Below are 15,397 nucleotides of genomic sequence, written 5' to 3'. Positions count from 1 at the left end.
CTGCCGGGTTAACGGACTTTTCTTGGGCTCTTGCTCACGATGTCTGTAATAAACTGACAGTAAATTGTATCCTCATCATATCAAAGATCTGTACAAGACTAAACATTTGGGAAAAAAGAACAAGAATTAAACAAGCAAAGAGAAAGAAACCAAAAAAAAACAGGAGCATCTGGGTGGCTCAGTGAGTTAAGCGTCTGCCTTCGGCTCAGGTCATGATTCCAGATTCCTGGACTTGAGCCCGGCACTGGGCTCCCTGCTCAGCGGGAAGCCTGCTTCTCCCTCTCCCTCTGCGGTTCCCCCCGCTAGTGCTCCCTCTCTCTCTGTCCACTAAATAAATAAAATATTTTTCTTAAAGAGTGTGTGCATGTGTAATGTGTATAAGTTTCATATGCCATGAAGACCTAATATTCACAGCACATTCACTTAAAATAATGCTAGGTCTTCAGAAGATTGTCACTAATTCAATATGGAGGGGTCACATCTACAGGTGACCTTTGAACTACGCAGGGGTTAGGGACGCTGCTCCTGCAGGGCTGAAAATCACGGATCACTTTGGCTTTTTCAACCTCTTACTAGGCTATTGTTGACTGGAACCCTTACCAATAACACAAAGAGTCGACCAATACCTATTTGCATGTTCTGTGTATTAAATGCCACATTCTTACAAAGTAAACTCGAGGAAAACATGTTAAGAAGGAAATCATAAAGAAGAGAAAATACTTTTATAATACTGTGCTTATTTATTGAAAAACCTGTGTACAAGTGGACCACTTAAACCCATGTTGTTCAGGGGTCACCTGTACTAGAAATGAGTCTAATTTTCTCAATGCTAATATAAGTATTTCAGAAAAATTTATATAAATAGCACAAGTTCCTGAAATTAAGTATTACTTGCTGCACGTCCAAGAAATCAGAACGAAAATGCAAAATTGTTTCCTGTGGCCTGGCACCAGGCTCTGGGAAGTAAAATCATGTATATTTACTCTAAGGCCTTTGGAACAACTGATAACAAATAGTAGTAAATTCTAAGTATGATCACCTCTGTTGATAAATGATGTTCTTGTCGTTACAAAAAAGAAAAATTGATTTCAGCCTCGGTGCTCTAGTTAAGTACCCTTTGCCCTGATAACAATTTTTTTTTTTTTTTTAACTTAGAGTACATGTAATTTGCCTCAGTGTCTAGAATTACTCTATGATTATCAAGAACTCCATTTACTTTTCAAATCTGTAGCCCACACAAAGAGAAGCCTAAGCCATGAGAGTATTCCCTTTATCTACCACCCCTGAGTAGCCCTACTTTTTCTTCTCTGCACAATGGAACTAACTATGAGTTAATCCCTTTGGGGTCTCCCACTGTAAGAGAACGACAGTGGTGAGGTTGTAAAGAAGATAAGAAAATAATGTCTTTATGAACAGGATGGGCTTTTCAAAGAAGCTCAAATCCATTTCAAACTCTGTTATAAACTCTGTTATATTAATTCCCTTAACACCTTTATGAAAAACAATCAGTAAATATAATGAATTCTCAATATGCTATATAACTAGGGAGTAAAATCATAGGGCATAAAATAACATTCCCAAATGGACTATAAAATCTTAACTTCTTTAGAGAAATAATGCATATGAATCTGAAATATGAAAATGAAAGTTTGAAGCAGGAGCAGATCCTGATGGTGTAACCCGGAGGAAGAGCAGTAACTCCAAACTCCTAAGAACGAAATTGAATCACACATTGCTCATTTTGAACAACACCTCTCTAACCGTCGGGTTTCACCCGGTCTGACTATGTGCTCCACCACTGGCCCAGAAATAAGACGTACTGGTCATGTATGTGCCTGACACTGTCAGCTTGTAAAATTCTTGCACCGGCATTACTCGATTTGACCACGAGACTCGCTCCTCCTCCACGCCTTACCTAAGCTGGGGATCTTGTACACGTTCATTGACCTCTATGTTCCTCTGTTTCCCCACCTGTCGCATGGAGATGGTCACAGCAGGAGGAATGCTCCTCCCGTGGGATGCCTGAGCTATCACCGGTCATCACGGTGCCTGACACAGAGAGGCTGACAGGGCACTGAGGGCCGTTCTCACGGTGGCCGTTAGATCACCCCAGCAAACACACAGGTTGGGAAGCGTCTGCAGACTGAGGTGTGGCTCAGGTGGCTTTTTCTTAGTTCTCGCTGATGGAGCCAGTGTGTGACCGACTTGGTTAAGACTCCAGGGCAGACATTTTCGTGTGCAAGTCTACTTCCCATGTACAGAAGCTCCTGGAGACAGTGAGGCAAGACCAGCCACACGGAGCTGAGGGACATGATCAAAGTCCACATGGTTAGCCCCTGGGCTCGTCTGTGTTTGTGGCGACCACCACAGCCGGAGAAGAGAAAACAGAGACGGGACGGGAGGTAACAGGCTTTCCAAAGTGAGCAACGCTCTAGAGGAGTCCTCAAGACCGTGCAGCGTCCGTAGCCTGGAGGGGGAAGACAGCATGTCCCTAGAGATGGAGAGTATTATGCCTGGGAGAACATGGCAGATGAGGATGTAGTGTCCAGAGGCTGCAGGAGAGAGGAGACTTTATGAGAGAAGACAACCTTCACAGACAAGCAGAAGAATTTTCACTCCATGTGGCGGACAATACTGAAAAAGAACTGTTTTGTAGCTGTGTTTAAGCAAGGTAGCAACATGCTTAATGAGACCCTGCTAGAATGCAAGAGTGAGGCTCCAAAGATACTGCATGACGTTTAAAAATAAAATGTGTCCAGTCTGAATCAGCCTGGGATTAACAGTGAGTTTAGGAAATACAGCCTAATCAACTACCGTCCACCAGGAGAAGGGGAGAGTCGTGTTTTTCTTCTCATGCTCACCAGGGCATACGCTTATGCAGGAAATCAGCCTGCACCCTCTAACTCTGAAAACTGTTTATTTAAATACTCTCTCTGTGTCTTTCTGTTTCTGTCCATCTCTTTTTAACTTAAACAGGTAAATATCAAGACTCCACTTTATTTGTCGGAAACAGTGATAAAGGAAAAGTGTGGAACATAAAGGGGAAAAAAAATCCATGAGGAAGATGAGAGTCTGCAGAGGTGTGGGTGATGCGGGCCAGGACCAGCAGCATCCTTGGAAGAGGAGGACAGGGAGCAGGAAGAGCGGCTGAGACTCCTAGCCTTGACGCAGACAGAACGGAGTGGCCAACGCAGGGAAACGAATGGTTTGTTAAAGGAAGATTAGAGAGGGCTTTCTCCACGGAGTGAGACACTCCTGACACTGCTGGAAGACAAGGAAGTCTGCAAACGAGAAGACCCTTGTCTCAGGTGAAGGTGCTATGCCCAGGCTGGGACATGACGAGGTGGATGTGACCAGGAGATATTCAAGCAACAGTGTCCTGTGCGCGGTGAAAGGGCGCGTGGGTAAGACGCACGAGAAGGACGAGGTTCAGACGTACGTGAGATCGTCACGGAGACGGGGCTTCCACCAGCTTCACTGAAGCACAGTATAAATCTCCAAGAGTCAGACAAGGTAGTGAACCCAAATTTTTGTCTCAAAATCACCACTCTTGTGATTACACAAGGAAGGCGTTTCTGCTCCTGTTCCATTTTAATCATCTGAACCAAGTCTACCCCCAAACCATGTTATTTTAGATAAAATGGAAATTGGTAAGGAAGCACCACTAACTCAGAATTAACATGCACACGACGTCTAAAAGACGTCAAGGGGATGTCATATTGATAGCGGGTCAAAAGGATCCTTTTTTTCCCATGAGGGAAAGCAAGTAGGATAAGAAATCTGGATATTCACCTGTCTTGCATTGTTTCAGTCGTCACCACACCATTTCAGCGACACCATGAAAATCAGGAGCATTTTCCCTCCCTTCCATTACACCCAGATGCTATAAATGGCTGGCCTTTTGTCTCATCATGGTGTTGAATACAGATTCCTAATTAAAATGTCCAGATTAACATTTAAAACAGGGCACACAGTCAAACACCCTTAGAACTATCCACAGCACTTATCAAGACGATCAGGATTAAAGTAGTTAAGAGTTTATCACTAAGGCAACATACCAACCACTCTTCAGACTGAATTCCAATGACATGAAAAAAATCCATAAAAATACTACATTTCACCAGGGTTTTGTTTTGTCTACCTGTGCATCAAGGAATTAAATATATATATTTAAAGGTGTTTGAGTTTTTTGTATACACACACACACATACACACACACACACACACACACACACACACCACACACCACCCACCTGACTGATTTTTAAATGACACCCAAGGGATGTATACAATCTCAGGGATTAACAATCATTATAATATGAATGTTTCTATTTGATAAGGAATTTTACCTCCTGAATATTAACCAATACATTTAAAATTACTGCTACAATATATAGTTTTGTATATCTCTAACTTAGGTATTGGTTTGACCAAATAAAGTATAATTTATCAGAAAAATAATCAGGATTAGGATTCTTTGTTGTCAACTTAATTTTAATCAAGTAGTTGACTCAGTGGAGTTCTAAAAATCCTGGGAAAAATACTGAAAAATTCCACTTAACTGGGATAAACACACAATGACATGTCTCAAAGCATTAAATTCACTCAATATAAAATGAATTAAAGTAAGCGCTAAAATATAGTCAAGTATTCACGGAAGGAGGCAGCTTGAGACCCAGACTGCTCCTCAGCACAACCTTAGAAATGCTCTGAAGATCAGAGACTCAGACTGACCGCCTCATTTGTTGCGGAACTCAGCGGTGGTTTTCTGATGATTTGTCTTTGTTTGATCCACACTGCAAAGGGCTCCAGTTCCTATGCCTCGTTTCTTTAGTGTCATCCTACCCTCGTCTCTCTGGAGCTCATTAGAAGTGACATAAGAATACGCTTCAAATATAACTTAAATGCTATAAGTATGTATATTTGCTACTTGAAGGTTCCTATCAGTGCTCAGTCGCACCATCTTGAAACTGGAAAAGTACAGGGAAAATTAGAATGGTCCCTGCACAAGGATGACACCCAAATTTGGAAAAAGGCTCCTGTTTTTGTCAAATATATCTCATAAAAAATTAAGGATATATTCAACGCAATTTTAAAAATTGATTATAAAGCTTTATGTGTGACTTTAATGTCACTATTTTAATTCAGAGTATAATTTGATAAAGATAAGATCATGATTAATTGTTGCTATTAACATATATATGACCAGCGTGCCCAGCACACGTATTCATTCAACAAGCAATACTTGGGAGCACCTGGCTGGCTCAGTCAGTAGAGCACGAAACTCTTGATCCCAGGGTCTTCAGTTTGAGCCTCACACTGGGTGTGGAGCCTCTTTAAAAAATACATTATAATGATAATAATAAGTAACTCTTAAATGTGTGCAGCATTCCATGTGCTTTCCTAGGTGTAAAAAATATGGAAATAAAGTGAATAGTCTAATTGTAAGAACCCAGACTGTAGCAAACAGATAAATACTACACAGTCCTGAAAGGGCTCAGATCATTTCATATCTTCATTCTTGAAACAACCATTGAGTGATTGGTGTGAGCTCGGCAATCCTACAGACACTGGGAAATAGCAGCGTGTTGTGTCGGGGGCAAGAAGGGGCTTTTCCATGTACTCACGTTCTGGTGAGGAGACAGACCAGTGTGCAGATTAGAGATATGGGCAGAGATAGAATATACACACATATTAGTTCTTATATTGATGTATATTAATATATATATTAATATATCCCATGACACGTCAGATGATGTGTGCTACAAGAAAAATCAAGTATGCGTAAGAGGAGAGTGAAGGTTGTGGGTACCATCTTGTGAGCCATGTCACGGGGAAACTGCTGTGGCTGGAGCCCAGTGAGAGAGGATGTTAGGGATGAGGTCGGGGAGGAACAGAGGCGTGCACAGAAAGGTCTGTCTTTGTTCAGGCTGCTCTGAAGACCCAGACCTTTAACCAGATTGGGGGTAAGGGAAGGCTTTCAGGACAAGGTCATATCTGAACTGAGTTCTCAAGGATCAACAGCTCTTCGTATAAAAGAGAAGAGGAGCTCTGAAGGGAGGGAGCACATAGCCTTGGCAGTCATGGGAACAGAAATCCCAGGGCACACTGCAGACCTGCAGGTATCATGGTCACACTGCTCTGATACCTACCAACCTTCATCACAATGGTACACTGAATTGTACTTTCTCCCTGTCATAGCTCTTGAAGGCATGATAAATGCAGGTGGGGCACGGAACCATCATGAAACAGACTAGCATAGACTTTCACTGAAAATGTTTCATTCAACTGAATCCATACGTTTGAAGCTGACGCTAATCTTTCTTCAAAGACTAAGGACTGACCCTAATGCACATATGTTTGTGGAAGCCATTTTATACACAAAAATTGGTAATTATTCTCAAAGTCAGAATGGTTAGATAAATAGTTATGAGCAAATGAGAAAAAGTTGAGTTGGAAACACAACTTAAAAACAACAACTAAAATTTAAGATAGCATGTTACACAATTTGAAGTCAAAGTTTTTCTTCTGTGTTTTCTTCTCTGTTTTTTCAGTTTGCTATCACTTTGCCTCTTTGCATAACCAGCAATCTCCTTTCTGGCCCCATTTTTCAGAGCATTTCTCAGCTGGGCTTGACTGGGCAAGGCACAGCATTGCCACATGCATCCTGATAAAACACTTATTTGTACTTCCTTCATTCATTCAAACAATGGTTTTCCCCCAACCAAATATTGACAGTGACAGTCCCAAGGTCACAAATCTTGAGCAAAGGAAAATTGAGTTTTCAGGAGGCAGAGGGGAAGACAACTTGAATGACCATATTCAGGGACATGAAAATCATGACCTATTAGAAACATCGCTTGTTCATTGACATACCCATTAGTTGTATGTTTTATCCATTCGACAGGTATTAACTAACCACTTGTTTTGAGTGAGGCACAGCACCGGGAATTGGATATAAAGAGGATGGAAAGGACACGGCACGTAACAGACACTGGCTTAATCAATCCCAGGCTTCCTGCTGCTACTCTGGCCAATTCGGAGAAAGTGACACTGGCATTAGACCATCAACGATGCAAAGCATCGGGGTAATGGAGGACTTTGATCCTCCTCTCCTGACATCAGAGGGCATACATATGTTGGGATGTTAAACACCTACTCAAAATGCTAGAAAATAGGAGGTTCTCTTGCTTGGCTATTGTTGTATCCTGAAGGACAGACCTGGGCTTGAAGTCAAGGAGTTGCAGGACATGGCAGCTGCTCGATTCGCGTGTCCTCCGCACAGGTGCAGCTTCGTCGCTCATCTGCAGCTCTACAGGAGCCTCCTACCTCCTCTTCCTGTTTCCCGTCTTCCTGGAAGAGTGCCCTCTCCCAGCAGCAATGTGTGTGGTGTTTCTAAAACCTAAGCAAGACGAGACTGGCTCCCCCAGTAAATATACCTCAGAGATTTACTACTCCAGGTAGAATAAAAACTATTTTTTTATGTGGCCCCATGTGAACTGCCACCCAATTCCCTAAACCCTCCTCCTTCTTCCAACTAATTTTTCCCTCCTCATGTTGCTCTGGCATCACGGACCTCCTGACTGTCTCTCGAAGAGACCAATCATGTGCCAGCCATCCTCCTGGAACGCTGCTGGTCTCCTCTGGGCTCAAGCCCTCTCCGTCTACCAGACTCTGCCAAAGCTGGTTGAACAGACGGGGCTTCCTTGACCAACGTGATGTACAACAATATCCACCACCTTCTTCTATCCTCTGATCCTGGTATCCTTCTTCATTACTTGGCGTAGTTGTTCATCGGTGCTCAGCCCACCAGAACACAAGCTGTGTAAGGTTGGTGGTACACCCAGAGATTTCAGAATGACAACAAAAATGCAGAAGGCATCCAATGAGTATCTGCTGACCCAATAAATGAGTGTCCGTGGGAATAAATTTGTTTTGAACTTCTTGAGCCCCAGGTGACTCTAGGCAGAAAGGAAGCCCTACTGACCACCCCCTCACCTCCATGGTAAATTTTCTGTGGTACCGAGAATTGGAGGCAGGAAAGCTCTTTGTAAAATCTCAGGTACAATATAGTTCTATATTTTATGGAGGTTTTAGGCGTCGTAACTGGCAGTAGTAATCAGCTTTCAAAACCCTCTTAGGATTTTGATTTCATCAGATTGAGTGGTTTAAATTCCTTTAAAATTCTAGTTTTATGATCCTTTGTTTATAGCTAGTATTTTTCTCCAAAGCATAGTAAGATTCTGATTTATATTTTGTTTTCATTTTGAAGCAAAAATTGATGCGCACACATATTTTCCCCAAATTGCATCAGGTGCTTCAATTACAAGAAATGTGTTTCAATCAGGCCGGCCTGGGGAAGCGCTGGAGGCGGGGAAGCCATTCTCCGTGCCCTGCTCCCTGGCTGCTTTCTCAGTGTCACGGGGTCTCTCCTCATCTCCGAGCCAGCTCTCGCTCGTCAGGGACGACAGCCTGCTGCTGCATGAGTTCAGGTTCATGTGAAGATGACAGTAAACACCATCATCGTCATCATTCTTAGCCTTATTTTCTCTGGCATTCACTTTAGAAGATGGGCCGTGGGCAGCGGAGTCACTGCAGCCAAAGGACTGGATCTTCATTAAACATAGTTTCAACAGAGTAAGAGCAAGCAGAGGGAAGCCCGTGGTTTTTTGTTTGTTTGTTTGTTTGTTGGTATGTTTTTAAATTTTTTTCAAAACACACTGTATATACAACTGTGTCTAGATATTCTAGATTGTATTTTAGGCACAATCTCCTACAGCTCAGAAGGCTCAGAAAATTATCATTTTAGATGAGATGCCATGACACATAGTGAATTTGTGCAAGGACGCTTTATTCCGGCCATGGTCATTTACAAAGCATCCCAACTTTTTTGGTTTCTTGCAGTGTTTTAAAATGTTAGAGGGCACGAATTGCATGGAGCACTGGGTGTGAATCTTAGAACACTGACAAAATAAAATTTAAAAATTGACAATAAAATGGGATAAAAGTCAACTGCTTTGAATGACCAAAAAATGATAAATTTTTACTCTGTATTCTCAACAAAGTTCCCAATGTGTATAAATGGTTTATTTCTATCTTGTTCTCATGGCGATAATCATACCAGAGTGTTTATCACAGTATAGTTTTAGTTTCATTGGGCTGACCATGTCAACGAACCTAAAATAATTCAAAAGCAAAAACACGAGCGGCTCAACGACACCTGAAGGAAGTAAAGGACAGCAGACACCTTTCGTCCCTTCCAGAGTAGACTCTTCCTGCGCTGGTGGCATAGTGCTGAGCATAGCTGCTTCCAAAGTAGACTCTTCCAAATGCACTTATGTAGTTTCAGAGATTTTTCAATTGTCTACTCTTTTTCCTTTTTAAATTCTTTTTATCTTAATGAAATCCAAGGAAAGGGACCTTGTAGTTAGAACTTTGCAGAAGTTAACAGAAAAGAGCCTGACATATCTGTAACATTTTCATAAAGTTCGTAATATTTAAAAACAATTCTAAACCTTAAATCAAAGGACTCTAGACCATAACTGAAGAAGCTGACAGAGAATCTTAAAGTCTTTCTGAAGCTCTTGCCCCAAAGGACTGACCATTAATCAGCTTATCCATTTCACTTGTTGTCATGTGTGTGTGTCAACATTCAGGATATGCTCTTATATTCTGGTTACTGATCTCAGAAAGAGTATAAAAAATTCAATGGTACATTTATATCAGCATGCGAGAGGTGCACGTTAAGTACTAAGAAAGTCTGCAAGATGACTGATCATTAAACCTAGCCTCTATTAGTTAAATTGTATAAATGTAAGATTAAATCTGATACTTTAAATCAGATGTAAAAACTCCTTGGATCTCACACATTTCTAGTCATTTCATTGTATCTGGCCTTGATCTGCACCCTTGAGGCTAGCTACTTCCCCAGTGCCGATCTGGTGGAGACACGCCCTAAGGGAGTTGTACTGCGTATTATTGCGCAGTGATGTCATACTGACAGCAAGAAACTGCCCAACATGAAAATATTTAGACCAGACAGTTTGAGGAATATTATAAATCAGGCTCTACCCCTCACATAACTCACAGTTAAACACTGACGAGCACACCACTGAGTACGAGAGGCAGACAGAAACCTCCCGCTGCACTCTCCAGGACCAAACCCACAGGTTTCAGTTTTATCGAGCTTTCTCCAACCACGGCACCCCAAAGAGAGTCGATGATCTTTTCCCCCTTCTTAATTCCTATCCCTCCTTGTAAATCTATTACAACACATATCCTGCTTTAATTTACTTATTAACGTTTATTTCTCTTTCGCAGTATAATATATTGTAGACTTTCACTAAGTGTTTACAGAGTTAATAGTAAATGAATCCGTTAATTAGACTAGAGAAGGAAGAGATTAAAGGAAATTCTTGTGCTGTAGACTAACGGGATTTCGGCACTTGCTGGAAAGGCTCAGAAAGAGAGGATAATAGCCCTGTCATGTACATCATTTGGGTCTGAACCACAATAAACACCCCCACATGTATTCGCATCCGGTATCTTCTCCACGTGCTCCTGCGAAGTCTGTATCCCCTACCACCCAGCGTAACAGGTACATGGAAAACGAGGCAGGTACCCGAAGAGAGAGACACAGTTTCGTGACTTAGGACAAGACAATTACTTAGCAAGAATATGGAATGAAAGCATTTGAAGAAAGAGCCTCATCTCTCCTCCATCTCTAGGCACAACTTGGCTCTTGCCTCATGACAAGCAGGAACTTGTTTAACAACCGACCCAACTGCAATGCTCATAAACATTTTACAGGAGAAGCATTCGCATCTTCAGTATTTCACAGAGAGCCTGCCTCTCAGTATGCACATACTTGATTCAGAAGTTAATTTTAACTTGAATAACTGAGCTCCCTCGACCTAGGGGGCACTGGCAACTTATACATAAAGCATTTACGGTGTGAGATATTTTTAACTTACACCCAATCAGCTGGCTTGCTGCATAATAGGAGTATGGATTTTAGCCTGCAAAGAAATTGTAACTATTCTCCGGAGAATAAAGGCACAGACATGTGCAGTAGCCACTGGTGTGGCTTATGCCATCATCAGGAACCCTACAAACTGCCGTTTTGTCCCATTGCCGGGCATTCGGAATGAGGATTTGACACAATATAAGGTCTGGCGGTGTCCTCGATAATGTCAAAAGCAGATTGCATCATGGTCATCTTCCTTCTGTTGGTTGTACGTAACCCATGTTAATTGATTGCAAACTGATAATTCAGCAGATATGCCACATTCTTTAAACATGGATGTGGAAATCACTCCTCAAACAGGATGTCACATATGCTATATTATGCAGTAGGGGAACCAATTAACACCAGCTCAGTAGAAGCCATCATTTTCCAAGCAGGTCTCCTTGAAATCAGAGATTTTCAAATAGAAAATGCTGTCATGGTCGTTACCATTACTATAAACAGAGCAAAAGATAATAATTAGTCTTAAATAGAACGGGTAGTGTACGTGATTTGTTAGCTAATGGAATACTTGTGCTAATTAAATGCTTGCGACGTGTCAGGCGCCATGCTGAGCATTTTCCAGAGCTTCATTATATACCATCATAATCCCAGATATTCGATAGTAGTACCCGCACTGCACGGACAAGGAGAGCGAGTGGAGAAGAGTCACCCGTGCTGGGCACACAGCTCGCAGCCGAGAAGAGACGGCCAGCCCAGTCTTGCCGCTACAGTAGCCCGTGCGAACTCTTCCGAAATTAAAAGAAAAGTACGGGGGCGCCTGGCTGGCTCAGCAGGTGACGCTTCTGACATCAGCCGCAGTCCTGACTTCAGGGGCCTGGGATCGAGTCCCCCAGTCGGGCTCCCTCCTCGGCCCCTCCCCCTCCTCTCTCTCCCTCCCATATAAATAAGTAACATCGTTAAAAGTAAAATAAAACAAAAGGTAAGTAAGGCTCCCAGACAGTGGAACGGGTTCCAAAATAAGGGCCCAGCGACGTTCCCACGACACTTCTCAGACAAGGAGGGCTCAAAGGGTGGTTTCAGGACAAATCGACAGCGAAGGCTTTTTGCGTCCTCAAAGACGGTGACTGCGCGAGGCGCCTTTGCTCGTGGTGTCGTGCAGGCGGGAAACAGAAACAGGCCGAAACCCACGGCTTCCGAGTCGTCTGCACCAGAGGGTCCTGAGGCTCAGGGGCGCAGGGGTCCTGACGACACCGCAGCCCCTGCCTGTGTTTCTATCCCTTGGGACATCTCTTCAGCCACGAAACCCCTTGTCAAAGGGGCGCAGTGCCTCCCCTCACTGCCCGCCAGCGGTCATTCGAGCGCCGTCCTCCCCCTGTGTCTTCTGCAACAGGGCCCTTTGTCGTCACCACCCTAAACCAGGGGCAGAGGACAGACCCCTCCCTCCGGTCAGCGTGGCACACACCTAGCACACACCCTCGGCCTGGCCCACCTCCTCCTCCGGGAAATGCTGCTGTTAGAGACGTCTCCGTGCCCTGAGGGTCCAGCACACACGACGCTCGTGCTACTCAGCAGAGCGTGGGGCGCTACTGTCTTGGTTTCTCTGTTCATGAGCACGTGAAGACCTGGGGTGGGAAGACCACAGGCGAAAAGCAGGCGGTGCGTGGCGCCGATGTTCGCGTTCCTGCGTTGAAGCCCTAACGTCCAACATGGTGCTATCTGGAAGTGAGGCCCTTGGGAGGTAAACAGGGTTACACGAGGTCATGGGAGTAGGCCCCCGTTGGGATTAGTGTCCTTACAAGAAGAGGGACAGACCTGAGGCCTCTCTCCTCACTGCCTGACGACACAGTGACAGGGCTGCCGTGTGCCGGCCAGGCAGAGAGCCCTCACCAGAAACTGTCTGCCCCACCTTGACGGGGGATGTCGCGGCCTCCAGACTGTGAGAACGTGTGTCTGTGGGTCCTGCCACAGCGTATGGTGTTTGATTACAGCAGCTCACGCCGTCCACAGCGATGCGCAGCCCTGCCTGCTCTCACCACGCAAGGCTCTCGTGTCCAGGGACCCGCTGCTGAAAGGAAAGTCCTGGGCTGCACGGCCTCAGCCCCACGGCCGCCACCTGTCCTGCCAAACAGACGAAGTCGTCATCTCCCCTTTGGGCTTCAGTATTTTATCTCTGATGACAAATATAGACATAAGGAATATTCATTTGTTTAGCACCTGTATCTCTTAATATATTTATATATTCTGAAATATCTTAAGAAACCAGGAAGTAAATTACATTTGAGTTCTAAAAAAAAAACCGTTTATTTGTCTGGATGATTTTGAATGCTTGTTTTCAGACACTCGCACTGACACATTTCATTCTCTTCGGCTTTAGCTCTGCCTGAAATAACTCGTTTACTTCCTTCTGCTGGATTTTATCATCTTTTCCCCCTTTATCCGCACTGCATTATGTACAGAAGTAAACAGTGACCGTGGAGTAGAGGCTGCGGCTTTGGTCCGTGGCCCTAAGCACTGGGTTACCGTGGGGCAAGTGAGCTGACCCGAGCGTTCATTCCTCAACTGTGTGGCACGTTAGCTCTGTGTCGGGGGAGTGGTACTGCCCACCACACTCAGCACCCCCTTGGCACTCAACACTGTACACTAACAGAATCCCTGTAGAAGTTACTTCATTTTAAATTTCACCCAGTTTCATCAATTGTCTGAAAACCTTTTGTATCTCAGAAGCCCGTGTATCTTAAATACCTACTAATGAGACGCACGCCCTTCCAAATAACTCACATCACTCACGACGTGGGGAACCTGCTTCCTGAGAAGCCTGGCCCTTGCGTATGATGTGTTGATGAAAATCAGTACCGTAGGGCTGAGTGTCCATTTCTATCAACTGTGACATAACCCAAACGGGTATATAAATGCCATCCAAATAAGCAAAGGAAAACTACCCTTTAAGTACAGGATGAATGGCATGCCTCTAATATTGCTCCCTCAGAAAAGCTATCTTTTAAGCTAATTATTCATGTAACAAAGAGATTTAGTAATCACCCGGGCTGTTAAAGAGTACCTCTTGACTAGCTATGCAGCTAATTACCCCCCACAGGTCCCCACACAGAAACACAGACCCCGTCCAAGGCCATCGCAAAATACCGCAGCTCTCGTTGCACCCGTAATGTGAACGGCAGAGCAGGGTCAGCGCAGCCCTCAGAACACCATCAAACACCCCCCAGGAGGGACCTCAGACAACGGCCCAGGGTCGCCATGGTGACCATTGTCGGGAAGTAACACTGGAGGCTTTGGAGAGGCCTGGGCTTGAAGCAAGCTTGAGAGGATTTGGCCACCTCTGCTTAGCTCCACCCTTCCAAGCAGAACTGGGGCTGGCTGCCCGGGAATTCTATCACCCAGGGCTCCTGGGGCCGGGCTGGGGAAAACTCACGTACGTTGTTGTGGAAATCCGCCCTGATGAAAAAGCACTGATCTTTGTAAAACTGGATCATAAACCTCTATTCATATCCTACATGCAAGTTTTTTAAACCAGTGGATCAGACAAAACTCAGTATCTCCATTAAACTCTCAGTCTCAGAAAAACCTAGCCTTACCCATCTCGCCCTTGTCTTTCATCATTGAATAGCATCATCCCAAACAACTCTCTGTGAGACCAAAGAAAAGGGGAATGGATTCGAGCAGCAGGAAAGCTGGATCAGTACCCCAATGAAAGGTGTGTACCCCTCTCTAAAGCACGTCGTGCATACGTAATCTTGGTGCTCCCTGGCACAAGCCCGTGGATGGGCCCTGGTGAGACTGAGCTCTTGTATTTTGTCTCCTGCCCAGTCTTCCACAAGATCACCAGTGAACTGTTAACACCGGGCATCCTGTCGTCACCACTTCTTTGCTAAAGCAATTGCACGTAATGGTATGAAGCTGTCTGTCTAGGGGAATTCAGAACTAGACCCACCGCTGGTGGAGCGCCGCCCGTACGGGCACGTCGGCCTTCTCCCTCCCTGGGACATTTCAGTGCTGCGGTAAAGGATTATTTTAGGTTGAAAAAAGAAATGAAATACATGTAAAGCACTTTTTTGAGTATCATTTTTTGTGCCTGATCTTTCTTCTACTGAAAACATTTACATACTCTTTTAATTTAATTCCTGTTCTTATTTCCTGAGGTTGTCATCTCTTTTCCGCATCAGGGAGTTGAGACACAGAAGTTCAGCGACTTACCAGCGTCCTTACCACTAGAGATTTAAATTCAAACCCGGCTCTTCAGACTTCAGACTCAGTGTTCTCCCAGCAAAGCCCTGTCTGCTCTGTTGTGGCCTGATACCAAAATATTTTGTCAGAATTTTAAGGACATAAAGGATATTCCTAAATTTTAAGCTGAGAGTGTGTTTGTTTTCATCTAATGTTATTATTTATTTGAAATGTGTATCAGAATACAAA

The 15,397-nt window shown here is 44.0% G+C and overlaps 1 protein-coding gene, 1 long non-coding RNA gene and 1 other non-coding gene across 4 annotated transcripts in view; 2 read left to right on the top strand and 1 right to left on the bottom strand.

The window, feature by feature from the left end:
- Nucleotides 1–15,397, bottom strand: part of CSMD1 (CUB and Sushi multiple domains 1) — a 1,947,613-nt gene that overhangs the window by 623,818 nt on the left and 1,308,398 nt on the right. The gene's annotated exons all lie outside the window — the stretch shown is intronic.
- On the top strand, nt 4,946–5,047 carry LOC131820716 (U6 spliceosomal RNA). The gene has a single exon (XR_009349748.1). It is a non-coding gene; the product is annotated as a U6 spliceosomal RNA (small nuclear RNA).
- On the top strand, nt 14,273–15,316 carry LOC131820415 (uncharacterized). The gene is made up of 3 exons (XR_009349628.1): nt 14,273–14,678; nt 14,792–14,873; nt 15,124–15,316. It is a non-coding gene; the product is annotated as an uncharacterized LOC131820415 (long non-coding RNA).

This window comes from Mustela lutreola, chromosome 18 (assembly GCF_030435805.1).
Source record: "Mustela lutreola isolate mMusLut2 chromosome 18, mMusLut2.pri, whole genome shotgun sequence".
Lineage (NCBI taxonomy): Eukaryota > Metazoa > Chordata > Mammalia > Carnivora > Mustelidae > Mustela > Mustela lutreola.
Note: the sequence above shows the minus strand (reverse complement) of the source record. Positions and strands in the feature narration are given on the sequence as shown.